We start from the raw sequence: 26668 nt of genomic DNA on the forward strand, positions 1-26668 counted from the left end.
AGTTGTTAAAGAACTGCTGCTAAGACATCTAATATAGAGTAACAACTCCAGGGTTAATAATAAAGTAACACGTGTGTCTCTTTTCAGTAAGGATTCCATATAGTTAGGGGAGAAAATGTAACCCTTCAGGTGATGTTCTTGGATAATGGTTTCCCGTGTAGTATTTAAGAGCTCTGATCTTCATTCAGACCCGTTTGGAAATGTTGCAGATGTTTTTAATTCATGAACTCTCCTATAGCTGTTTATGAAATTTTTATGCTGCTCCTGACATAGAATTATAGGCTCCTCCTTCTCTGAGAGGCAGCCAATCATCATTTCAATGAGTTAAAAAATAAAGATCCCCTTTTATCATGTGTTTCCCCACATCTCAAAATATTTTTCCTTAAAAATATGTTTTTTCTTTATGATAACAGGAGTGCAGTCACCAGAAAGACAAAGAATATCTTTGTCTTTTCATTTAAAGGCATATATCGGTTGAAAGAAAGTACTGTATTTGAATGGTATTTTCAAGTAGACTAAGAAGCATGCTAGCTTTTTGAGGCTTGAAGGTTCATGGCTGGCTTTGCTCTCATTGAGAGAGATTTGCGCCTGGTGTTTCAGTAACCCACTGTTGCCGGTAATTAGACATCATTACTACTGCAAAAAGGGAAAGAGAGAAGGGGAGAGGACAGGCTGGGGCTAATTAACTTCTTGTGTTTAATGAAAGAAAGGGAGACTGATAGCAACTGGGAGGTCGGACTAGAAGAGAGCAGACACCACACAGACTTAACTGAAACAGGACTATCTTTCAGTCTGAAAGAAGCTTGGTTCTGCCTCTTGTTTTTCCAAAATAACGTATGTAGGTTTGCAAATACTTTCCCCCCTGAAGCCTAGATATAACTGATGATAAAATCAAGCAAGTGACAACTGACTTAAAAATGTGGAAGATTGGAGAAGATAAACATGCCCTTTAATATTTGTCCTGGCCATGCCTAAAACTGAGGAGACATATCTGTCACTGTTTAGATTACTGTGTGGCTGAGGAGATACTGTTTGGTCACCAAGCAACAATATCCTGCAACTCAGCCATTTTAGGTCTGGAGTGGGAATGTGTGTGTGCACGTGCGCGCGTACACACACACATATGTAAGGTTTGCTGAGCATTGCATCTAAGTTCTTTTCCACGCTACCACTATTATTTTTATGTTCCTTCATTAAAGGTGTGAGAAATAATTTAGAAGTATGAAATTATGAATAACTTAAAAACAGTTCTGAAAAAGATATAGCAAATGCCTGACATTGATTAGGAAAAAAATGTTTAATCAGTGACCGTTTAAAATTAGCATTACTATGGTTACTCTATTTTATGTCTTTGATAGTTCTAGTTTAGTTTGTTTTTAGAAGCTTTGCATCCTCATTGACATTTTGTTTCTGGCAACATTAGTTGAAACATCACATTTAAAATGTAAAACACCAGAGCACATTCTACCACTTGATATTAGGAAAGGTAAACTTAGAAAAGAACCAGAAATTTCATTACAACTTTTCGTTAGTAATATTGTTAATGTGTTAACGTCGTTTTTTTTTTTTGTTGTTTTTTGCGGTACGCGGGCCTCGCACTGCTGTGGCCTCTCCCGTTGCGGAGCACAGGCTCCGGAGCACAGGCTCAGCGGCCATGGCTCATGGGCCCAGCCGCTCCGCGGCATGTGGGATCTTCCCGGACCGGGGCACGAACCCGTGTCCCCTGCATCAGCAGGCGGACTCCCAACCACTGCGCCACCAGGGAAGCCGCTAACGTGTATTTTTTAAAAAGTCGACTGCATTGTATAAAACATTAGGAAATTCAGTAAACTCACATTTCTTTTTTTTTTTTTTTCAGTCTTAAGAAAACAAGGTAATGAATATCCAAACTGTAAAATCAAATAATGTGAGCAATGCTTTTCTTGACCTGTATTTGTAGGAACAGACACTTTGGCTTAATTTTTTTTTTACCATTCATGTGTCTTTTTCCCCTTTATTTATTCCACTAGGAAACATAAATGAATCTTTCATCCAGAAAAGAAAATGCATTACCTCTAGTTATGTCATTTCAAAATGATGATTTATTCAGTTCTGCAATTTGTAGCCTCAAATTTCATATTTTCTTGCTGTGTATACTACTAATTGATTATTGTACAGTGATTAGAATGAATATTCATGGACGGGTTCATAACCAGTTACTGTTTTTTTAGTTCTCTATGGTTTTTTGTTAATTTTTATACCACGTCAGAGTGAAGGCAATAGTACGTAAGGAGTCTGTATACATTTCCACTTGGCCTAACCCCATGCCTGAGGCACACATCATATGTATTGGGCCTTGATCTGGAATTTGCTATAGAAATTATAGAAAACAAAGCTGAGGGACATGCCAGCTATACATGATGATACTTTGTAACTCTGACACAGAGACAAATCATAATAGTAGTCACTGAGATATGAGCAATTTTTTGCTTATCTCTTAATACTTCCATACTAGTGGGAATTGCTATTGATGACAAATGCATTTGTTTTCTTCATTTAAGTATTTTGGGACACTCTCTACCATAGGTCTCTGGTGGGGGGAGGGTTAAAGAGATCCCAAGTATGATTCTCAGCATTGTGGTTTATAAGCTGACTTAAGTGGTTCCTTGTGGTTTGTTGGGAGGGATAAGTCATCCATGACAAGTCCCTAGCACAGAGCCTCCTTAAGTCTCTCAGGGAATGTGGGTACCTTTACTAGAGGCCAGTTGGCCGTGAGGATTAAGGGGCAAAGGGCTTGTAGAGATAACCCCCCTGAATTTTTTTTTTTTTTTTTTGGTACGCGGGCATCTCACTGTTGTGGCCTCTCCCGTTGCGGAGCACAGGCTCTGGACGCGCAGGCTCAGCGGCCATGGCTCACGGGCCCAGCCGCTCCGCGGCATGTGGGATCTTCCCGGACTGGGGCACGAACCCGTGTCCCCTGCATCGGCAGGCGGACTCTCAAGCACTGCGCCACCAGGGAAGCCCTCCCCTGAATTTTAGGAGGAAATCAGACCCTCTTAGTATATGAGGACTATCCCACACTTACTTCCGAAGACACCAGCCCTTGACTTTTCCATTGGTTCTTCCTTGTCTTGCTAGTAACTATAGTGGAGGTGAGGGGCAAGACTCGGCACTCATATATATTTTCTCTAGAAACCTCCTGAGCCAGCGGAGATTCTGCTTGTCAAGATTTTAACTCTAGACTTTTTGCGTAGGATAAAGGAAAGATGAGGAAGGAAATTCAGGGATGTGGCAACAGAACTTCCAAAGTTTCCATCTCCATGTCAAGATCATAAAGACCTTTCACTAATAGCTGTTGTACTTGCCAAGACTTTTTATATCTAACTGGGAAAATTAAAGTGAATCTAATGTGTTTTAGGTTACGTTTATTTTCATAGTCCTGGGATAACAAGATAACATGGATGGCATGGATGGCAGGAAACATGTTATAGTGGGCAGGGTATAGATTTTAGAGCAAGATTTAAATCCTGGATTTGACATTTATTGAACCTGTTAATTAGGGGAAGTTTCTTAACTAAAGACACAGTTTCTTCTTTGTAAATTTACATAATATTACTTGCCTAATTAGTTTGGGATAGGAATTAATAATCATAATTCATACTTCCTAAACATAGAGCATATATAGCATATGCCTGGCACATAGTAAATACTATAAAAACAGAAGATGTTCTAAGTATTAACAAAGCAAGAACACCATGATGTAATTATAATTTGTGTTCTGAAGTAAAAATCACACTGTAACAGAGTTAAAATACAAGATACATATATATATGTATTAATGTGTTTTTCACATATTTATTCTGCCTACTCCATTTTTAGAAAATAAAAATGACTTTGTCTTTTTAAAAGTGATACATTCTCATTATTTCAAAAATCTAAGGGAAAAGGAAAAAAATGCTAAAAATTCATGCTAATCTCCTGCCCAGGTATAACCACCATTAGCTAATTTTGAACATGATTATAGATGTCCCTCTAAACATATATGCCAAAAGAAGATGAGACATATTGATTGATAGTGATACTGTATATGGACCAGGAAAAGTAATTTTCTGAAACTAGTATGATAATTATATGCTAATTTAAGTAAGAAGAATAAAATATAATATTACCAAAATACAACAAAAGAAAAAGAAATACACAAAATTCAAAAAATTGCTAATAAAGGCTTCTTCACAGAGGTATTTATTCCTAAAATTAATAGAAAAGATTAAGAAAAACATTGAGAGTGAATTACATTTATTTTTTAACTACAGACTTCAGTTTTATACCATATAATTGACTTTCTCCAATGGTAGGTAAGAGACAAATATATTTTCACTTCTCACCTCCTTATTACTACCTCCCTGTGTATAATCGATTACATTGATTATATTATAATTGTTATATATCTGATTTTATTATATCAGTTATATTATCTAATTGCTTTTACTCTCAAGGTTTTCTATATTTATGTTATAGTACGTAATTTGCTTCTTACAATTATTGATATTTTCCTTTGCTGTACTTAAATGCTTATCATCCATTCTTTTACCTGGTTTTCTTTACTTCTAAATTCTTTAATTCATCAGTTGATTGTGATTCCTGATCATCTTTTTTTTTTTTCCTATAGAAGAGTTCCTCTGTTCTATTCTTTAAGGTTTATATGCAATTGAAAATATTTGTCCTTTGTCTTTGTACCTAAAGAGCAACCTTAGCTAGGTGTCATTTCTTCATTTCACTCTTTCCACCAGACATTATAGATAGTGTGTTAGCTCTGTTAAAATCTAAGGCAAACCTGTTTTCCAGATTTTATGGATTGTTTACTCAGGCATCCTTGAAATTAAATAATTTCACTAAGGTATGTCTTGAATTCCTTTTCTCACTCTTTCTTTCTCCTGAGTAATGATACTCATGTCCATGGCTTCAGTTGTGTCTCTGTTCTGGGGACTTACTGCACATCTTCTGGGGTTCAGATCTGTGTTTTGGGTTTTCTACTAGATGTTTCCATCAAGATATTCCAAAGCACCTAAAATTAAACAAATTCAAAAATGAATTTCTTTTCTCTCCATTCCCCCATCCTAGGTCCTCCAAGCTGACCTCTTTCAAAAAAGAAAATTCTTAAAAAAATTTTTTTCCATGGATGGCAACACAATTTGCTTACCTATCCAAGTGAAAAATCTGTCTGATACGCTTGATTTCTCCCTTTTCTTCCCTCCTTATAGTCAGTACTTGACAGTGTATTGTTGATTCTACCAACTTAATATCTCTTGAATTGACCGACCATATTCTCACCACACCATACCATGCAGTATGTCTATTGCTTGATAATTTGGTAATTTTTCCAAAACCTGTTTTGAAGGAAGGGAGTGCGCAATGAGTAATACCTCACTAGTGCTCAGTATTAATGGAATAAATGAAAATCACCTCCCAGCCCACTACCACAGATGGGAACTTCTTATTTACCACCACACAACTAGTTTTATAGCCATACTGGGAACTCTTTTTAAAAAAAATTATAATTATTTTTTTTAATTGTGGTAAAAAACACATAATATATATTTTCCATTTTTACATGTATAAGTGTATGGTGCAATAGTATATGTACATTGTTGTGCAACAGATCTCCAGAACTTTTTCATCTTGTAAAACTGAAACTCTAGACCCAATAAACAACAATTTCCCTTTTGCCCTTCCCTCCAGCCCCTGGTAACCACCACTCTACTTTCTGTTTCCGTGAATCTGATTACTTTTGATACCTCATATAAGTGGAACTACTCAATGTTTGTCTTTTTGTGATTGATTATCTCACTTAGCATAATGTCCTCAATATTCATCCATGTTAAAGTGTGTGACAGGATTTCCTTCCTTTTAAAGGCTGAATAACATGCTATTGTATGTATTTACCACATTTTGTTTATTCATCTGTCAATGGACATTGGGTTGCTTCCACCTTTGGCTGTTGAAAATAGTACTGCTATGAAAATGGGTGTGTGAAGGATGTCCCTTCAAGACCCTGCTTTCAATTATTTTGGATGTATACCCACAAGTGGGATTGCTGGATCACATAGTAGTTCTATTTTTAATTTTTTCAGGAACTTCCATACTGTTTTCCTTAACAGTTATACCATCTTATAGTCCCACCAACAGGGCACAAGGATGGGCTCTTTTTAAGGCTGAGAAACTAGTGACTTTGCTTGTCATCTAGAGTTCTTTAACAAGCATGTTTTTTCTTTAGGCAATAGCAAGTATTGAATGTAATGATTAATAATAATGTTATAATAATGCTTTACATTTATCAAGTTCTTAATATATATTGGTTAAAGATTGGGCTAATACCTTTAAAAAAAGTCCCCTTTAATATTCACAATAGTCCTACAGTATGAACACTTTTCATTACATACTTGAGAAAATTGTGGTTTCAGTTAAGATAACTTTCTAAAGTCACACAGCTTCTAAGTGTTAGAACTGGGATAAGAAACTATTTCAGTGGGATTCCAAAGTCCTTGCTTTGGTCTCCAAACTTTTAAAATAATGCATTCCAATAATTAAAAAAATTAAATATTCCCCCAGTATGTGTATTTTTATAAATTACATATAGTTCTGTATCAATAGTTAACAGATAACACATGTTCAAAAATATATATAAGGCTGATATTAAATAGATATAAACATATATTTTTTCTTCATCTCAGTAGGTCATCTCTTGCGTTCCCTGGGGTGTGCACATGCCAATTTGGAGACAATTACTCTAATTCCTAGTACAGTGTTGCTTCACAGTAAATCACTTTGGTTAAGACCTTACACTTCAGCTAAAATATCACCTCCTCTCTTACAGGGTGGGGTGCCTCTGTACTTAATCAACACAATATTAAAATAATTTCTTAGCCATTCAAATCCATGACACCCATAAAACAGTTATACACTTTTGCTGTTGGTTTGGTTGAGGTGAGAGTTTATTTCATCAAAGGCAAGTTGCGGAGATGGTACACAATCAAGAATAGCTGAAGTGAGGGTACAGTGAAAGTTGAAGTTGGAAAAGTAGGCTGGGACAAAATCATGGGAAACCTCTACTGCCATGTTAAAAAGTTTGACCTTCATTCTATAGGGAATGGCAGCTACCAAGTGTTTGAGCAGGGATGTTATGATTTAGGTCTTATAGGTAGGGACTTGAGGTCTCTCCTTGGTTTATGCTGCAGAATATAAATCAGATGAATAAAAGTTAGTTTCTTTGGTTCAATATATTGTTTGAAATATTATAGTTATAAATAAATGTTATACAGTTATTGAAATCAAATTATCAAGCAGTAACTCAATATAATACAATAGCTTGATATTGTTGTGTAATTGAATCATGCTGTACAAAATTTCAAATTTGTTAATTCCAATAAAATGTTAAAAATAGGATTTGTGAAATATAAGAAAAAATAGATTTAAAGGCATTTAAAAGGAATACGGATCAAATCATCTTATAATAAACTGTTTTGTTTTTGGAGTTGAGGAGAAGTAATTTTTGACCTCTTAGTTGTTACTACATCCACAACTACAAAGATTTCCCAGAGAAATCCTTCTAAAAACCCAGGGGAGATCGATACAGAATACTTATTTAAGCACAGGCCTTTTCAAAGTAAAGTTACTGTTTCAAATATTGCTTAGAATATGGAGTTTTATACTTTAAGGCAGTATTCTAAATCTTACTCCAAGTTGTTTCTTGCTCAGATTTCTGTGATTTTAAATCCACATGCCAGTCTCTGCCACTAAGCGTCTTCCCTATGATTCTTCAATTTTTGTATACTGTGGTAGGCAGGATTCTAAGATAATTCCCCAATAACCCTCACACTTGTTTAATTCCCTTCCCTTTGAGTGTGGGTGGAACCTGTGGATATGATGAGCTATCACTCCCATGATTATGTTATGTTATATGGCACAGTTAGCTTGAAGAAGGGGGGCTCTTTCAGGTGGGTCTGACTTAATCACATTAACGTTTTAAAAGCAGAGTTTTTTCCCCTGGCTTATAGCAGAAGTAGAGAGTTTCAAAGTCTGAGATGGATTCAATGTAAGGGAGGTTCTCTATTGCTGAGATGGAGGGGGCCATGTGGTTAAGAGCTGAGAGCAACCTCTAGGAGCTGAGAGCATGCTTTGCCAACAGCTAGCGAAACAATGGGGACCTAAGTCCTACAACCACAAGAAACGGATTCTGGCAACAATCAAAGGAAGCTTGGAAGTGGGTCTTTCCCTAATTGGGCTTCCAAGTAAGAATGCAGCTGTCTGACACTTGATTTCAGCTTTAAGAGAACCTGAGCAGAAGACCCAGTTAAAATGTGCTGGATTTTGGACACACAGAAACTGTGAGATAATAAGTTTGTGAAGTTTTAAACCACCAATTTGCAGTTATATAGCAAAAGAAAACTAATACATAATTTTTTGGTCTAAATTTTCCAAAAAGCATTTGCTCAGTTAAAACAACTTTTTAAAAAGCATATTTGACTAATATTATTTGTGGTTTAAGATACAACTGGGAATAATTTAAATGATATTCTTGCCTAATGTGTTGCCATTTTAATAGTTTTTGATGAGATGGTCCATAATTTAGTGAAATATATAATTTCTAACAGATCATTTGAAATATTTAATGATTGATCACATTAGGAATATATATATTCCTAATAACATATATGCATATGTATATATATATACACATGTATATTATTTTGATTTTTCTCAACGTTTTTACTTAAAAACTTTTTATTTCATTATCTTCCATCATATATTCCATTATATTCCATTCTGTCTCCTAAATAGAATATGAGGTGGCTTACAGTTTTAGGTTTTTCATGGGAGGATAGAGATAGAGGAGTGCACATATCAAAAGACATTATTATTCATATAATTATATTAATGTATGTTTAAGTATTCCTGAATATATAGAGAAAAATAACAAAATATAGCATCCATTATCATTTATTAGAAATAACTATTCTATAATTTTATTTTTAAATTATTATTTTGTTATAATATTATACCTTATAAAGAAGACCTGCCTAGTATTTGGGGAATATAATATAGAAAATAATATTAATAGGTATATCTTCTTCTGTTAAGATATTAGCTGGAACTGGAAATTATTTTCCCCTCTCTGTTGAGAAGAGAAAATCTTTATTTTGATTTTTTTTCTTTTTTCTCTATCTGAGGTTCATTCAATAGTCTCTTATGTTCCACTCTTCCTAATTTTAATCAAGTATTCATCTGTGCTAGTTACTCTCACAGTTACATAGCTGTTAGAAAACTGCAAGGTTGAGAAGGAGATTCAGAATATAAGTTCAGGAAGTTGGAAAATTCATTTTGCTAATAAGAAAGAATAACTTGTCTTACAGGCAGAGAGTGGGTGTTTTTGTTATTAGTAGTTATTTTCCTTCTTTTTTAAAAGTTAAAATATGTTTTCAGAAAATATTATTTGAATATTTGGGTCTTATATATAAAGATAGTAGTCATTGAAATAAGGTTGGCCAATATTTCTGAAATTATTCTTTTTCTTTTGGTTGGATGCCAGTGTGAGGGGGTACAGAGAGGATACTTATAGGTGAACATGACTGCAGTTGCCAGATGGCTAGAGGGCTTTAGGGGTTTAATCCAGGAACATGGGGCAAAGCTAAGTGACATATATGAGGATCTAATGTCTAGCTTCGTCATAATAACACCATGCTCTAACCAATTGACCTAACTAGATGCGATTTTCAAATCAAGGCTAGATGGCATTTTGCTTGAAAATATAATAAAAGATATCTTAACAGAACTTCACTAACTAGTGAATTAACCAAAACTCTCTCTTCCCAGGGTGTGGACAGATTCATTCACAGTAGTCTACCCTGTAGTTACTTATACCTTGTGCACATAAAATTGAGTTGTGTGCATATTACTGGTTATGTTTTTCCCACATCCTTTTTAGTGAATTTCAATTATTATCATAATTGTGATTTAAATATTTCATAAACTGATGAATTGAGTGCATGAACTTAAATTCAGTGCTTTAGAAAGGCTCAAAATAAATGTTAATTGCTAAAAAACAATTAGGAAAAATAGAGAAAAAAAGAAGAAAACTTAGGTTTCTGCACAGCCTTGATTACTTTACAAGTAATAACTAACTTCTCATTCTACTTTAAAGTAACTGAAACTAGAAGTCATAGACAATGCATTATTGGGGAGCTTATACACTTGGAATGTCAATCAGTAGACCCATACGTAAAGAAGAGATCTTTGTCTTATCATAAATTTAACAAATAATTATATATTAGCATGTATTAAATGAAAATTTGATATTGAAGTGTGTATATATCATCTTCTCTGCCTTCCAACTTTAACTTTGTTTTTTTAGTTATCTATTTTATTTTTTAATTTTGCTTCACAATACTGTGTTAGTTTCTGTTGTACAACAAAGTGAATCAGCCGTATGCATACATATATCCCCATATCTTCTCCCTCTTGCGTCTCCCTCCCACCCTCTCACTCCCACCCCTCTAGGTCATCGCAAAGCACCGAGGTGATCTCCCTGTGCTATGCTGCTGCTTCCCACTAGCTATCTATTTTACGTTTGGTAGTGTATATATGTCAATGCTACTATCACTTTGCCCCAGCTTCCCCCTCCCCACCCCAAGTCCTTAAGTCCATTCTCTATGTCTGCGTCTTTATTCCTGTCCTTCACTTAACTTTTTCTATGTTAAGTGGACAACTTCACAAAGGATAACAAGACCATTATGCACCAATATAGAAAGTTATAATAAGTGGTGTTTGGTCAGCCATGGACATATGAGTTAAGGATACACATACTGGCAGTGCTGATAAAATAATATACTGTCATGATAACGAAGAACTTAGTGCTTCCTGAAGGTATATCCCTATTATGGAAGAAAATGTTTCCATCCAGATGAGCCAAATGACCTAACGTAGTCATGTGAAATTATTATGCCCTCTTTAAACCCATATTTAACAAGCTACCTTTTGATTATTTGGGTTCCCACATGACTAAAGAGAGAATGCACTGGTCAAACTGTTGCCAATGTTGGGAATATTTAAGTTGTATTTCTCAGTATAAGTGAAGTAATTTTAGTTTTTATACTATTATCTCTTGTCAGTTTGGGTGGAGTTCAGAGCCTCTATATCTAATCAACTTATATACACTGAGGAGATCTCCAAAAGAACGTTGGAGAGCTGTTGAGATGGGAAGGGGAAAATGGGTACTAGGGAGGCAACAAAATGAGGTCTGTTATCTGACTCATTTAGAAATCTTCCTTCTAGGCAATCATTCTGTCTTATTTCCAGTTCCCTTGATGTTCTGGTTGCTCTCTTCTGATTAAATTGCTTTCTAAAATATGGTACTTAGCATACTTTATAGGGTTATAGTAATAGTTTAATATAACTTTGAATTGTGCTTTTTTCATTTAATTATTATTAAAATTTTCCCAGTAGTCTTGATAATTATTTTTATGGCTTTACAAATACCTAATCAAGTATCTATACCATAACTATCTTTTGAAAAATTTATTTAATTAATTTGCCCATTTTTATTTGATTTGATTAAAAGGAAGAGCAACAGAAATTATAAATAGGCTATTTTTCATCTTCTGTAGTCTTTAAAATATATAGGACTCTTGAAAGCAAGAATTATAGCATTGTCTTATGGGGTTTTAAAATCTATGTAGATGTGATACATATAAATATATATAATATACAAAGGATATTCTCTAACCCAAAGATTTAAATTACAAATCAATAAGAGAAAATTATCTGGTAATTCCCCAAATATTTAAAGATTAGACAACATACTTTTAAGTAATCTATAGGCAAAAGAGGAAATCCCAAAGGAAATTAGACAATAGTTTGAACAGAATGAAAATGGTAGTATAGCATATCAAAATTTACAGGATGAACCTAAAGCAAGGCTTTGAGGAAAATTTATGGTGGTAAATGCTTATATTACAAAAGATGAAATGTCTCAAAATAATACTCTAAGCTTCCACCTAAGTAACTAGATAAAAAAGAGCAAATGAAACCCTATGAAAGCAGAAACTTAATTTTAGTTAATTCCTGATAATCTCAGTAAGTCTAAAATACCCCTTTGCCTGGGGTTCTGAGGATTGAGGATGATTCATGTAGTTTCACAGCCTTAGAGTGAGAGGTAGCTGGGCCTTGTTTATCTGATGATGGTAACGGTATCTGCTGAGATGTACATTTCCCCATTCAATTTACTCCTGTCATGTAGATTGGTAATGTGGTTCACTTTGCTTCTGAATATAGGGAATTTGCAAATACGGGACTTTCTTAGGTATTTTGTTGTCTTATTTTTTGAATTTTATTTTATTTATTTTTTTATACAGCAGGTTCTTGTTAGTTATCTATTTTATACATGTTAGTGTATACATGTCAATCCCAATCTCCCAATTCATCCCACCCCCACCCCCCACCCTGCTTTCCCCCCTTGTGTCCATATGTTTGTTCTCTACATCTGTGCCTCTATATCTGCCTTGCAAACTGGTTCATCTGTACCATTTTTCTAGATTCCACATATATGCGTTAGTATACGATATTTGTTTTTCTCTTTCTGACTTGCTTCACTCTGTATGACAGTCTCTAGGTCCATGCATGTCTCTACCAATGACCCAATTTCGTCCCTTTTTATGGCTGAGTAATATTCCATTGTATATATGTACCACATCTTCTTTATCCATTTGTCTATCAATGGGCATTTAGGTTGCTTCCATGACCTGGCTATTGTAAATAGTGCTGCAATGAACACTGTGGTACATGATGCTTTTTGAATTATGGTTTCTCAGGTTATATGCCCAGTAATGGGATTGCTGGGTCATATGGTAGTTCTATTTTTAGTTTTTAAGGAAACTCCATACTGTTCTCCATAGTGGCTGAATCAGTTTACATTCCCACCAACAGTGCAAGAGGGTTCCCTTTTCTCCACACCCTCTCTAGCATTTGTTGTTTGTAGATTTTTCTGATGATGCCCATTCTAAACGGTGTGAAGTGATACGTCATTGTAGTTTTGATGTGCATTTCTCTAATAATTAGTGATGTTGAGAAGCTTTTCATGTGCCTCTTGGCATCTGTATGTCTTCTTTGGAGAAATGTCTATTTACGTCTTCTGCCCATTTTTTGATGGGGTTGTTTGTTTTTTTAATATTGAGCTGCATGAGTGTCTTATTTGATATCATGGGATGAGTTCACCTGCTCTCGGGAACTTGTGAGACTGTCTCACACTAATATGCATCACATTTGGCTGTCTCTGTTCTGTTGCTCACAAACTATGTCAGATGCAGAAAAAGATTTAAAAACAAGCCACCCACCTATTATATTTGGCGTTTCAGGAATTCCCAAAGCTATCTGGGTTTAGCTTCTCAAAACTCTTAGGCTTAGACTTTAGGGAGGCATAGACAGCAGGGAACTTCTCAGGAACTCATGAATATGCAGCTTACATTTTCCTCTGTGTCTGTCTTCACCCACTGAGAGAATTGTTATCTCATAGGAAGTGTGAAATTGTTTATTACTTTTTCAGCATTTATTCAGGTCTGTTTCTTATGACATACATATTATGTGATGGGTCTCCAGGCTTTAGGTTTCTAAAGCTCCAAAGCTCAGGCTCTTGCAAGTCCAAGTAAACTTTTGAAACTGAAAATCCGAGACTTGAACGTTTTTAAATAATGCGTGTCATCATCACAACCTTTCCCCAGGGGAGTCACTATGGATAGCCCTAACAACCCAATTTGGGGAAAGGAACAAGATACACATAGAAAGTCAAATGGAAGAAATCAGTTAACACTTCAAAAGTTCTAACATATGTTAAGTAAGGAGAGTAAATGATAGCTATTTCACATGGTTATTGTGATGATTAAATGAGTCAATACATATGATTCATCTGTCAGTTTCAGACAACCAAGAATTTAAATATTAATTTTTCCCCTTTTTGTCATCGTCATCTCCTCCTTTTCTCAATAAATACAATGCTGAAGTATCACCTATGCCTAGGGAGAATATAAAGGTGTCTTAGAGTTTATTAATTATGTGAAAAAATTCAGGAAAATAAGATGCTTGAGGAGAAGCTCATGGCTCTAGAATAGAACACAAATGGCCAAGGGAAGGGTAGGGACTGATTTTTTCCTTCATCTGTTCTTTGTCTTACCTATTATCCAGGAGAGAGTTTGACCACAATACATTTTAAAAGTCTCCTCATATAAACCAAATGATTACTTTGAAATATAGTACATATATTCAAAATTATAAAAATCGAAGCATTAGGGAACCACAGAAAACTGAAATGCAAAGTAATTATATAAGACAAGTATTATAAAGAATTTTATTATAAAGATTGCTGTACGGACCAGTGGATTAAAAACGCTCATTGCAGACCACAAGAACTAATCACTGGCTGAGATTATTTTTGATAAAGTCTAGAACTCACTCGCAAGAGATATAGATTCTCCTCTTGTTGTAGAGATCCTGAGAACGAGATCATGTATGAGATTGTGGAGCAATAGGGTGTTATATTTGTGTATTATGTATACACAGATGTAGGTTTTGTTGAGAGACATTTTAGTTCTCAACAAATAGCATTTTTATTGAGTCAGAACTGTACAGAGTAGAGTCAGATGAGGCAGGATGTAATGAGGAGAGGAATATATTGTCTATGCTGCCTTATTAGCACTTGTCACACTGTGTTCATTTTTCAAACAAGCAGAAGATTTTTTTCTCTCATTCAAAAAAAGGTCTAAAGGTAGATAGTCAAGGGATGACGTGGCAAAGTCCTGATGTCATAAGAATCAAGGCTCTTATTTTCCTATTTGCCATTTGTAATATACCTTTCATCCTCATTTGCTGGAGCAGCTCTAGTTCTGGTAGACATGCTGCTTTCCAGGCAGAAAACTGTGTGTGTGTGTGTGTGTGTGTGTGTGTGTGTGTGAAAGAGAGAGACACAGAGACAGAGAAAGGATACTGAGACTCCTCCAGCTCCCTAATCCCTCTTTTTTATTTGTCCTGTATTTTTTTTTAATTTTTGAATTTTATTTTATTTATTTTTTTATGCAGCAGGTCATCAGTTTTATTCACATCAGTGTATACATGTCAATCCCAATCACCCAATTCATCACACCACCATCCCCACTCCCCTTCAGCTTTCCAACCTTGGTGTCCATACGTTTGTTCTCTACATCTGTGTCTCAATTTCTGCCCTGCAAATCGGTTCATCTGTACCATTATTCTAGGTTCCACATACATGGGTTAATATACGATATCTGTTTTTCTCTTTCTGACTTACTTCACTCTGTATGACAGTCTCCAGATCCATCGACGTCTCAACAAATGACCCAATTTCGTTTTTTTTTATGGCTGAGTAATATTCCATTGTATATATGTACCACATCTTCTTTATCCATTCGTCTGTCGATGGGCATTTAGGTTGCTACCATAACCTGGCTACTGAAAATAGTGCTGCAATGAACATTGGGGTGCATGTACCTTTTTGAATTATGGTTTTCTCTGCATATATGCCCAGTAGTGGGATTGCTGGGTTGTATGGTAGCTCTGTTTTTAGGTTGTTGTTTTTTGTTTTGTTTTGTTTTTTTGTGGTATGCAGGCCTCTCACTGTTGTGGCCTCTCCCGTTGCAGAGCACAGGCTCCGAACGCACAGGCTCAGCGGCCATGGCTCACGGGCCCAGCTGCTCCACGGCATGTGGGATCTTCCCAGACCGGGGCACGAACCTGTGTCCCCTGCATTGGCAGGTGGACTCTCAACCACTGTGCCACCAGTGAAGCCCTGTTTTTAGTTTTTTTAAGGAACCTCCATACTGTTCTCCATAGTGGCTGTATCAATTTACATTCCCACCAACAGGCAAGAGGGTTCTCTTTTCTCAACACCCTCTCCAGCATTTGTTGCTTGAAGATTTTCTGATGATGCCCATTCTAACTGGTGTGAGGTGATACCACATTGTAGTTTTGAATTGCATTTCTCTAATAATTAGTGATGCTGAGCAGCTTTTCATGTGCTTCTCGCCCATCTGTATGTCTTCTTTGGAGAAATGTCTATTTACGTCTTCTGCCCATTTTCGGATATGGTTGTTCATTTCTTTAATATTGAGCTGCAGGAGCTGTTTATATATTTTGGAGATTAATCCTTTGTGTGTTGATTCATTTGCAAATATTTTCTCCCATTCTGAGGGTTGTCTTTTCGTCTTGTTTATGGTTTGCTTTGCTGTGCAAAAGCTTTTAAGTTTCATTAGGTCCCATTTGTTTATTTTTGGTTTTATTTCCATTACTCTAGGAGGTGGATCATAAAAGAACTTGCTGTGATTTATGTTAAAGAGTGTTCTTCCTATGATTTCCTGTAAGAGTTTTATAGTATCCTGTCTTACATTTAGGTCTCGAATCCATTTTGAGTTTATTTTTGTGCATGGTGTTAGGGAATGTTCTAATTTCATTCTTTTACATGTAGCTGTCCAGTTTTCCCAGCACCACTTATTGAAGAGACTGTCTTTTCTCCATTGTTTATCCTTGCCTCCTTTGTCGTACATTAGTTGACCATAGGTGCGTGGGTTTATCTCTGGGCTTTCTATCTTGTTCCCTTGATCTGTGTTTCGGTTTTTGTGCCAGTACCATATTGTCTTGATTACTGTAGCTTTGTAATATAGTCTGAAGTCAGGGAGTCTGATTTCTCCAGTTCCCTTTTTTCCCCTCAAGAGTGCTTTGGCTATTCGGGGTCTTTTGTGTCTGCATACAAATTTTAAGATTTTTTGTTCTAGTTCCGTAAAAAATGTCAGTAGTAGTTTGATAGGGATTGCATTGAATCTGTAGATTGCTTTGGGTAGTATAGTCATTTTCACAATATTGATTCTTCCAATCCAAGAACATGGTATATCTCTCCATCTGTTGGTATCATCTTTAATTTCTTTCATCAGTGTCTTATAGTTTTCTGCATATAGGTCTTTTGTCTCCCTAGGTAGGTTTTTTCCTAGGTATTTTATTCTTTTTGTTGCAATGGTAAAAGGGAGTGTTTCCTTAATTTCTCTTTCAGATTTTTCATCATTAGTGTATAGGAATGCAAGAGATTTCTGTGCATTAATTTTGTATCCTGCAACTTTACCAAATTCATTGATTACCTCTAGTAGTTTTCTGGTGGCATTTTTAGGATTCTCTATGTATAGTATCATGTCATCTGCAAACAGTGACAGTTTTACTTCTTCTTTTCCAATTTGTATTCCTTTTATTTTTTTTTTCTCTGATTGCCATGGCTGGAACTTCCAAAACTATATATGTTGAATAATAGTTGTGAGAGCCGACATCCTTGTCTTGTTCCTGATCTTAGAGGAAATGCTTTCAGTTTTTCACCATTGAGAATGATGTTTGCTATGGGTTTGTCATATATGACCTTTATTATGTTGAGGTAGGCTCCTTCTATGCCCACTTTCTGGAGAGTTTTTATCATAAATGGGTGTTGAATTTTGTCAAAAGCTTTTTGTGCATCTATTGAGATGATCATATGGTTTTTCTTCTTCAATTTGTTAATATGGTGTATCACATTGATTGATTTGCCTATATTGAAGAAACCTTTGCATCCCTGGGATAAATCCCACTTGATCATGGTGTATCATCCTTTTAATGTGTTGTTGGCTTCTGTTTGCTAGTATTTTGTTGAGGATTTTTGCATCTGTATTCATTAGTGATATTGGTCTGTAATTTTCTTTTCTTGTAGTATCTTTGTCTGGTTTTGGTATCAGGGTGATGGTGGCATCATAGAATGAGTTTGGGAGTGTTCCTTTCTCCGCAATTTTTTGGAAGAGTTTGAGAAGGATGGGTGTTATCTCTTCTCTAAATGTTTGATAGAATTCACCTGTGAAGCCATCTGGTCCTGGACTTTTGTTTGTTGGAAGATTTTAAATCAGTTTCAATTTCATTACTTGTGATCTGTTCATATTTTCTATTTCTTCCAGGTTCAGTCTTGGAAGGTTATAACTTTCTAAGAATTTGTCCATTTCTTCCAGGTTGTCCATTTCATTGACATAGAGCTGCTTGTAGTAGTCTCTTAGCATGCTTTGTATTTCTGTGGTGTCAGTTGTAACTTCTCCTTTTTCGTTTCTAATTTTATTGAGTTGAGTCCTCTCCGTCTTTTTCTTGATGAGTCTGGCTAATGGTTTATCAGTTTTGTTTAACTTCTCAAAGAACCAGCTTTTAGTTTTATTGATCTTTGCTATTGTTTTCTTTGTTTCTATTTCATTTATTTCTGCTCTGATCTTTATGACTTCTTTCCTTCTGCTAACTTTGGGTTTTGTTTGTTCTTCTTTCTCTAGTTCCTTTAGGTGTAATGTTAGATTGTTTATTTGAGATTTTCCTTGTTCTTGAGGTAGGCTTGTAGAGCTATAAACTTCCCTCTTAGAACTGCTTTTGCTGCATCCCATAGGTTTTGGGTCATTGTGTTTTCATTGTCATTTGTCTCTAGGTATCTTGTGATTTCCTCTTTGATTTGTTCAGTGATCTCTTGGTTATGTAGTAACGTATTGTTTCCCCTCTATGTGTTTGTATTTTTTACGTTTTCTTCCCTGGAATTCATTTCTAATCTCATAGCTTTTTGGTCAGATAAGATGCTTGATATGTTTTCAGTTTTCTTAAATTTACTGAGGCTTGATTTGTGACCCAAGATGTGATCTATCCTGAAAGAATGTTCTTGAGCACTTGAGAAGAAAGTGTAATCTGCTGTCTTTGGATGGAATGTCCTATAAATATCGATTAAATCTATATGGTCTGTTGTGTCATTTAAACCTTGTGTTTCCTTATTAATTTTCATTTTGGATGATCTGTACATTGGTGTAAGTGAGGTGTTAAAGTCCCCCACTATTGTGTTACTGTCGATTTTCTCTTTTATAGCTGTTAGCAGTTGCCTTATGTGTTGAGGTGCTCCTATGTTGGGTGCATATGTATTAATAATTATTATATCTTTTGCCTGGATCAATCCCTTGATCATTATTTAGTGTCCTTCCTTGTCTCTTGTAACATTCTTTATTTTAAAGTCTATTTTATTTGCTATAAGAATTTCTCCTCCAGCTTTCTTTTGATTTCCATCTGCATGGATTTTCTTTTTCCATCCCCTCACTTTCAGTCTGTATGTGTCCCTAGGTCTGAAGTGGGTCTCTTGTAGACAGCATATATATGGGTCTTGTTTTTGTATCCATTCAGCGAACCTGTGTCTTTTGGTTGGAGCATTTAATCCATTTACGTTTAAGGTAATTATCGATATGTATGTTCCTATGGCCATTTTCTTAATTGTTTTGGGTTTGTTTTTGTAGGTCCTTTTCTTCTCTTTTGTTTCCCATGTAGAGAATTCCTTTAGCATTTGTTGTAGAGCTGGTTTGGTGGCGCTGAATTCTCTTAGCTTTTGGTTGTCTGTAAAGCTTTTGATTTCTCCATCGAATCTGAATGAGATCCTTGCTGGGTAAAGTAATCTTGGTTGTAGGTTCTTCTCTTTCATCACTTTAAGTATATCATGCCACTCCCTTCTGGCTTGTAGACTTTCTGCTGAGAAATCACCTGTTAACCTTATGGGAGTTCCCTTGTACGTTATTTGTCGTTTTCCCTTGCTGATTTCAATAATTTTTCTTTGTCTTTCATTTTTGCCAATTTGATTACTATGTGTCTCGGCGTGTTTCTCCTTGGGTTTATCCTAAATGGGACTTGCTGCACTTCCTGTTCTTGGGTGGCTATTTCCTTTCCCATATTAGGGAAGTTTTCGACTATAATCTCTTCAAATATTTTCTCGGGTCCTTTCTGCCTCTCTTCTCCTTCTGGGACCCTTATAATTCAAATGTTGTGCTTAATGTTGTCCCAGAGGTCTCTTAGGTTGTCTTCATTTCTTTTCATTCTTTTTTCTTTATTCTGTTCTGCAGCAGTGAATTCCACCATTCTGTCTTCCAGGTCACTTATCTGTTCTTCTGTGTCAGTTATTCTGCTCTTGATTACTTCTAGTGTAGTTTTCATTTCAGTTATTGTATTGTTCATTTCTGTTTGTTTGTTCTTCAATTCTTCTAGGTCTTTGTTAAACATTTCTTGCATCTTCTCGATCTTTGCCTCCATTGTTTTTCCGAGGTCCTGGATCATCTTCAGTATCATTATTCTGAATTGTTTTCTGGGAAGTTGCCTATCTCCGTTTCATTTAATTGTTTTTCTGGGGTTTTATCTTGTTCCTTCAGCTGGTACATAGCCCTCTGCCTTTTCATCTTGTCTATCTTTCTGTGAATGTGGTTTTTGTTCCACAGGCTGCAGGATTTTAGTTCTCCTTGCTTCTACTGTCTTCCCCCTAACCCCCAGGTTGGGAATCCTGATGTGGGGCTCAGAACCTTCACTCCAGTGGGTGGACTTCTGTGGTATAAGTGTTCTCCAGTCTGTGAGTCACCCACCCAGCAGTTATGGGATTTGATTTTACTGTGATTGCACCCCTCCTACTGTTTTATTTGTGGTTTCTCCTTTGTCTTTGGATGTGGGCTATCTTTTTTGGTGAATTCCAGTGTCTATCTGTCAGTGATTGTCCAGCCTCTAGTGGTGATTCTGGTGTTCTCACAAGAGGGAGTGAGAGCACGTCCTTCTACTCCACCATCTTGGTTCCTCCCTATAAAGTCCCCTCTTTTTTTAATTGAAATTTTCATTGAGATCACTGTAGATTCATCTGTACTCACTTCTCACTAATGGTTAACATTTTGCAAAACTATAGTGTAATATCAGGCCAGTATAATTATATTGATATAGTCCACCGGTCTTATTTAGATTTCCCCACTTTTACTTGTACTCACGTGTGTGTGTGTGTTTGTGTGTGTGTGTTAAATTCCACATAATTTCGTTATGTGTCTGGGTTTTTGTATCCACTACCATGCTCAAGATACTGAATAGTTCCAACAACACAAGGATACCTCAGTCTACCCTTTTATAATCATACTCATCTCTCTCCTGTCCCCTTTACCCACCCCATGACCCCTAACTGTAACTTTCCAATCAACAATCTATACTAAATTTCTAAAATTTACAATTTCAAGATGAAACCATACATACAGCATACCTTTGGAGGTTGGCTTTTTTTTTTTCCACTCAGTATAATTCCCTGGAGACTTATACATATTCTTGTGTGTATCAATAGTTTGTATCTCTTTGTTGCTGCGTAGTACTTACTCTACCTTATGGATTTTTAATCATTAATCTGTTGAAGGATATCTGCTCTGATTTCAGTTTGGAGATGTTACATGTAAAGCTGCTATGAATATTAGTGTATAGGTTTTGTGTGAACGTAAGTTTTAATTTCTCTGGGATAAATGCCTAAGAGTGCAACCGATGTGTTGCAGAGTAAGTGCATCTTTGGTTTGCAAAACTGCCAAACTTGGTTCCCAGAACATCTGTACCATTTTACTTTCCTGCTGGCTGTGTGTGCATGATATAGTTTCTTGTCCTATCCATTTTTTAGTGTAATAGCAAAAATAACTTATACCAATAACATCATAAAGGAAGTGCTACTTTGTCTTTGAGCTGTTATCCAGTTTGTAGTTTTCGTTTGAAGGTAACCATCACAAAGGCAAATAAGACCATAGAGAGGTATGATTGTAATATTTTCTCAATTTTTATTTTGTGAAAGTCATGGATATTTACTGAGTTTATTCACCTCCAGTGTTAATATCTATTGCCTAGAAGGTTGGACTTCACTGCCTTTGAAAAGTTTCCTAGTAGTGCTTGTCTGTATAGTCAAAATTAGAAAAATCAACGTTAACACCCAGCCAGTAACTATCTTCATAAAATGGAAGCTATAGAAAGAAATATGTTAATATTTATAGGCAATGAAAGGAAGGATTCGATTTTAATTCTAGGACGAAGATACTGAAGTGAATAATCTAGTTTACAGTTAATTTTTGTAGACCTGTAATTTGTTAACTAATGATTTCAGTCTGATGGACTAAATGGACATGCCAAAATTTATCTCTGCGCAGCAGCAATACTTACATTAATCTCAGTATCCCTAGAACTCTGTGTGGTATCTAACTCACAGTAAGTGCTTGATAAATATTTAATAAAAGAATGTGACTGTAGCAAAAGTGGGATTTTGACCTTTTTTTTGTGGTATGCGGGCCTCTCACCGCCGTGGCCTCTCCTGTTGCGGAGCACAGGCTCCAGATGCGCAGGCTCAGTAGCCATGGCTCATGGGCCCAGCCGCTCCATGGCACACGGGATCCTCCCAGACCAGGGCACGAACCTGCGTCCCCTGCATCGGCAGGCGGACTCTCAACCACTGGGCCACCAGGGAAGCCCTTGACCTTTTTTTAGGTCAATATAAGTTGAAATCAACTTTGTCAGTCATAAGTCTGATTGGTTACTAGAGTCAGGGCAAATAGAATTCAATAACATGTTTACTTTAACTTTTTTAATGCTCTAAAAAAATAAAATAAGCAAATACATTTATTGATAAGAAAAATATATATTTACAAATCTAGGTAATGAGCAAATTTTCCATATGGATTAAACGTGGATCTAGATAAGAGGAGAGGTAGTTTATTTCTTGACTAGAACATCACTGTAGAATGTTGGTATTTTCATGGCACCAAATATAAAATTTGCATTTATGATACATATATATATATATGCCTGATTATAATATCTCTATTATATATATATAATAGATTTAAATAGAAAATTTACAAGTATTTTTTAAAATGTAATTCAGACATTAAAAGAATTTTGAAAAATTCCAAGAGACTATTATTGAACTGAGAACCCCAGACAAAACTTTTTGAACTAGGAAATTTATTGGATGTGGCCCAATATTCACTTGGGTGGGCTAACAGAGCTGTGAAAGGAACTGTAAGAGACATAATATTTTATTTCTAATGGAGAAAGGTTGCTGAGGAAAAGTATCAAACAATTGGGATTTATTTATTATACTTTATATTACTAACTCTGTACAATCCTTAGATGTGGTTGTTTTGGTTTCCCGATTCTTGAGATATACAGTGCCTACTATTAATTCATGGTGGCAGCAGTGGTAGTGGTTAAGAACATGAGCTCTAAAGACAGATAACTGCCTGGGTTTGATTTTCACTTCTATCACATATTGGCTGTGTGACTTTTGGCAAATTACCTAATATCTCTGTGCCTCACTTTGTTCATATATAAACCGAAGATAGTACTTACCTCATGGGTCTTTTTTTTAATGAATATTAAATGAGTTAATATTTTTAAAACACTAGAGAAATGCCTGATGCATAGTACATGTCATAGAAGTAAAATTGCTAAGTAAAAATTGTGTATTTGGAAATGAAAATGCAGAAAGACAATAGAATATCATTTTCTTCTCTCTCTCTATTTGTGTGTGTGTGTGGTATGTGTTTGTGTGTCTATGCGTCTGTCTATATTTTTCTTCTGTGTCTGTATTTCTCTTAATCTTTATCTTATAACAGAAAAGCAGCAACCCTATAAATAGGTTGAAAGTTAAAAGAAAAATGTTATGAAAGTTAATTTTTTCAAGACAAAAATGAGTATTTGTTTTTGATCAGAAGCTGATCTTCAGTTTTGAAATGTTTTCTAATCATAAGGCACTGTTCTTTTGGCTAGGACCGTAAGACCATTCTGGAAAAAAACAAAAAGAAAAAAGAAAAAAAACAACCAACTCCTTTCCTTAGGGAATTCCTCTTGCCATATAGAAATATTACATTGAATATTTTCATTGAATTAGCCAATTTACTTATTCCGAAAACATTTTCTATTCCTTTCAACTGATCAGCTCTCCCCTATTAGCAGCTGACTTTAAGTACCACTGTGGCATGGCTTCAGTGTCTGACCTGAATGGATTAGGGTCCTTTGTGTGCAATATATCAATATATTGCTTTTGTAGAGAGGTTCCTGGAGACTTTTTCATTTCCTGGATTAGTAAATTAAACATTTTTTAAACATGAGACTAAAACAAATTTGCGAAATTTTTGTTTTGCCATATAAGGATATAAGAACATTAAGACAAGACAAAACAAAAACTGTGTCACCTATTATAACAACATTTTGTGAAATAAAAACACTTTAACCTAACAACAACAAACCACAACAACAGAAACTAGGAAGGACAATTTGAGAATGAAGGACAGCTCTTTAAATGGAATAAGTTTAACCTAAGGAAAAACTCACTTAATTTTTACTTTATTATTTACCATGGTGTGGTAAGAACCATATCATGGATTGATGCTAGAAATGGGACAACCACATCCCTTTATGGGCACATATTTCGTGGGTTTGTTTCTAAAGATCTATTGGTTATGAAAGGAAAGCCAGTGATGTGCTGTTAAATCAATGTGACTGGTGGTCCAGTTTATAAAATGGTGAAAGCCATGACTCAGAATGAAATTTCTAAAGAGCTGTTTAGAAAGTAACACAGTAACTTTTCAACCCTTATCTTTTCAACTCTTTTCAACCCCGTCAACTCTTATTTATTTGCTTACTGCTGCAATGATAGTCAGTCGATGGTGCCAGGGGCTGAAAAACACCTTAACAGTTACTAGGATGAAAAGTGAAGAAAAAAAGTAGAAATTATAAAAGGAATGGTAAATGTAAACCCTTTTTTCTCTCAGTTTCAGAGGCTGCTGCTGTTATTGTTGGTATCCAGTTATGGTAGTAGGCCGGGAAGTGTCAGTGGACACCAGCCACCATTTTTACTGTATATTTACAGGAATCCACCCCCTCCCTCTCCAAACTGCACCTGCTTCATGTGAAACAATATTTTAATATGCACAATTAAATAAAACTTTGGTAGTTTTTGATTGTAGGAAGACTTTTTCTCATCTCCTAGAATTAACTGATATTACTTATATTTTTTTCTCTACCAATGCTATAATAAAGAAACTTCCAGAATATTCAAACCCATAATTAACCCATACCACTTATTTATACGCTTGTGCATGATAACTAGAATTATAAATTTATAGAATTTTGAAGGATTCATCTTCTGGTGTTATATAAAATGTTTTATGGTGTTTATGGTTTGGTCTGGTTGAGAATGTAGTAAAAACTACATTTAATGCTGTGGATACAGAGATAAATAAGTCTAGATTTATTTCCCTTAAGGAGCTCATTTTTTGTGTGCATGCAGAGGTAAAGCTGAACAGGTTTCGAGTCCTTTTTAGGTCACTCTTGCTCTTCTTTTCATTTGAAGCTACCATCCTATTTTAACCAGATTCATCTACTTAAAGTATTAATTATGTTAAAGTTGACACTTTAACAGCTGTCTGTGGGCCAGGAGATATGGGCCTGGGACCTTATATGGTAGAAAATTGGAATTAAGATTCCTAGTAAAGCTGAAACCATCAAAGAATTTCATTCTTAGTGAATCGTAGACTAGGATATAACAAGGAAACATCTTTACTCAGATTTGGCTCTGGAAGGAAAGAAAACTTCTTAGGAGAATTTATAACCATAGACCTCCCCATGTATGTTGATCTGGGGTTCAAATATATAACAGCAGTGTGCTCTTGGAAATCCCAAGGTAAGAAATTAACATAAGTGAATCGGAGTTGGCAGCACCTGAGGGTGACTGGCAGAAGCTGATGCATACTCTCTTTAGAACGATCTACTTTAATCACACACCTCTTAGGATTCCAATAGATACAGCTCAACTGTACTTGAATTTGCCAAAATTACAAATTGTAAAACAAGCACTCATCACCAAGAGTCAGCAGAAATTGCAAAGAGAAGAAACACACCTCCTAGAATTGATATTAGAATTATTATGTACGACATATATGGGGAATATGTTTTATATGCCTTTCAAAATATAGACTCAAAATGTAAGAAAGAAATGAGATATTCATCCAAAAACAGAAAGGAAGATTTTCAAAAGAACCAGATACTTCTAAAAATGAAAAAATACCAAAATTTGTACTAGTTTTCTAGGGCTACCATAAAAAAGTAACAAAAACTGGGTGGTTTAAAACAACAGAAATATATTTTCTCACAGCTCTAGAGGCTAGAAGTCCAAAATAAAGGTGTTAGCAGGCTGGATTCCTTCTAAGGGCTGGGAGAGAGAATCACTCTTTTAGTTGCTGATGGTTTACTGACAGTTTTTGGTGTTCATTGGCTGTGACGATCTTCAGGTGGCATTCTCTCAGTGTCAGTAGAGAAGTTAAACAGTAGATTAGACACAACTTATTTATTTATTTATTTATTTATTTATTTTTAACATCTTTATTGGGGTATAATTGCTTTACAATGGTGTCTTAGTTTCTGCTTTTTAACAAAGTGAATCAGTTATACATATACATATGTTCCCATATCTCTTCCCTCTTGCGTCTCCCTCCCTCCCACCCTCCCTATCCCACCCCTCCAGGTGGTCACAAAGCACCGAGCTGATATCCCTGTGCTATGTGGCTGCTTCCCACTAGCTATCTACCTTACGTTTGGTAGTGTATATATGTCCATGCCTCTCTCTCGCTTTGTTACAGCTCACCCTTCCCCCTCCCCATATCCTCAAGTCCGTTCTCCAGTAGGTCAGTGTCTTTATTCCTGTCTTACCCCTAGGTTCTTCATGACTTTTTTTTTCTTAAATTCCATATATATGTGTTAGCATATGGTATTTGTCTTTCTCTTTCTGACTTACTAA

General features: G+C 35.6%; 1 protein-coding gene across 6 annotated transcripts in view; it reads left to right on the plus strand.

The window, feature by feature from the left end:
* NOL4 (nucleolar protein 4) overlaps positions 1–26668 on the plus strand; it is a 395653-nt gene that overhangs the window by 3935 nt on the left and 365050 nt on the right. The gene's annotated exons all lie outside the window — the stretch shown is intronic.

Source organism: Globicephala melas, chromosome 13 (assembly GCF_963455315.2).
Source record: "Globicephala melas chromosome 13, mGloMel1.2, whole genome shotgun sequence".
Lineage (NCBI taxonomy): Eukaryota > Metazoa > Chordata > Mammalia > Artiodactyla > Delphinidae > Globicephala > Globicephala melas.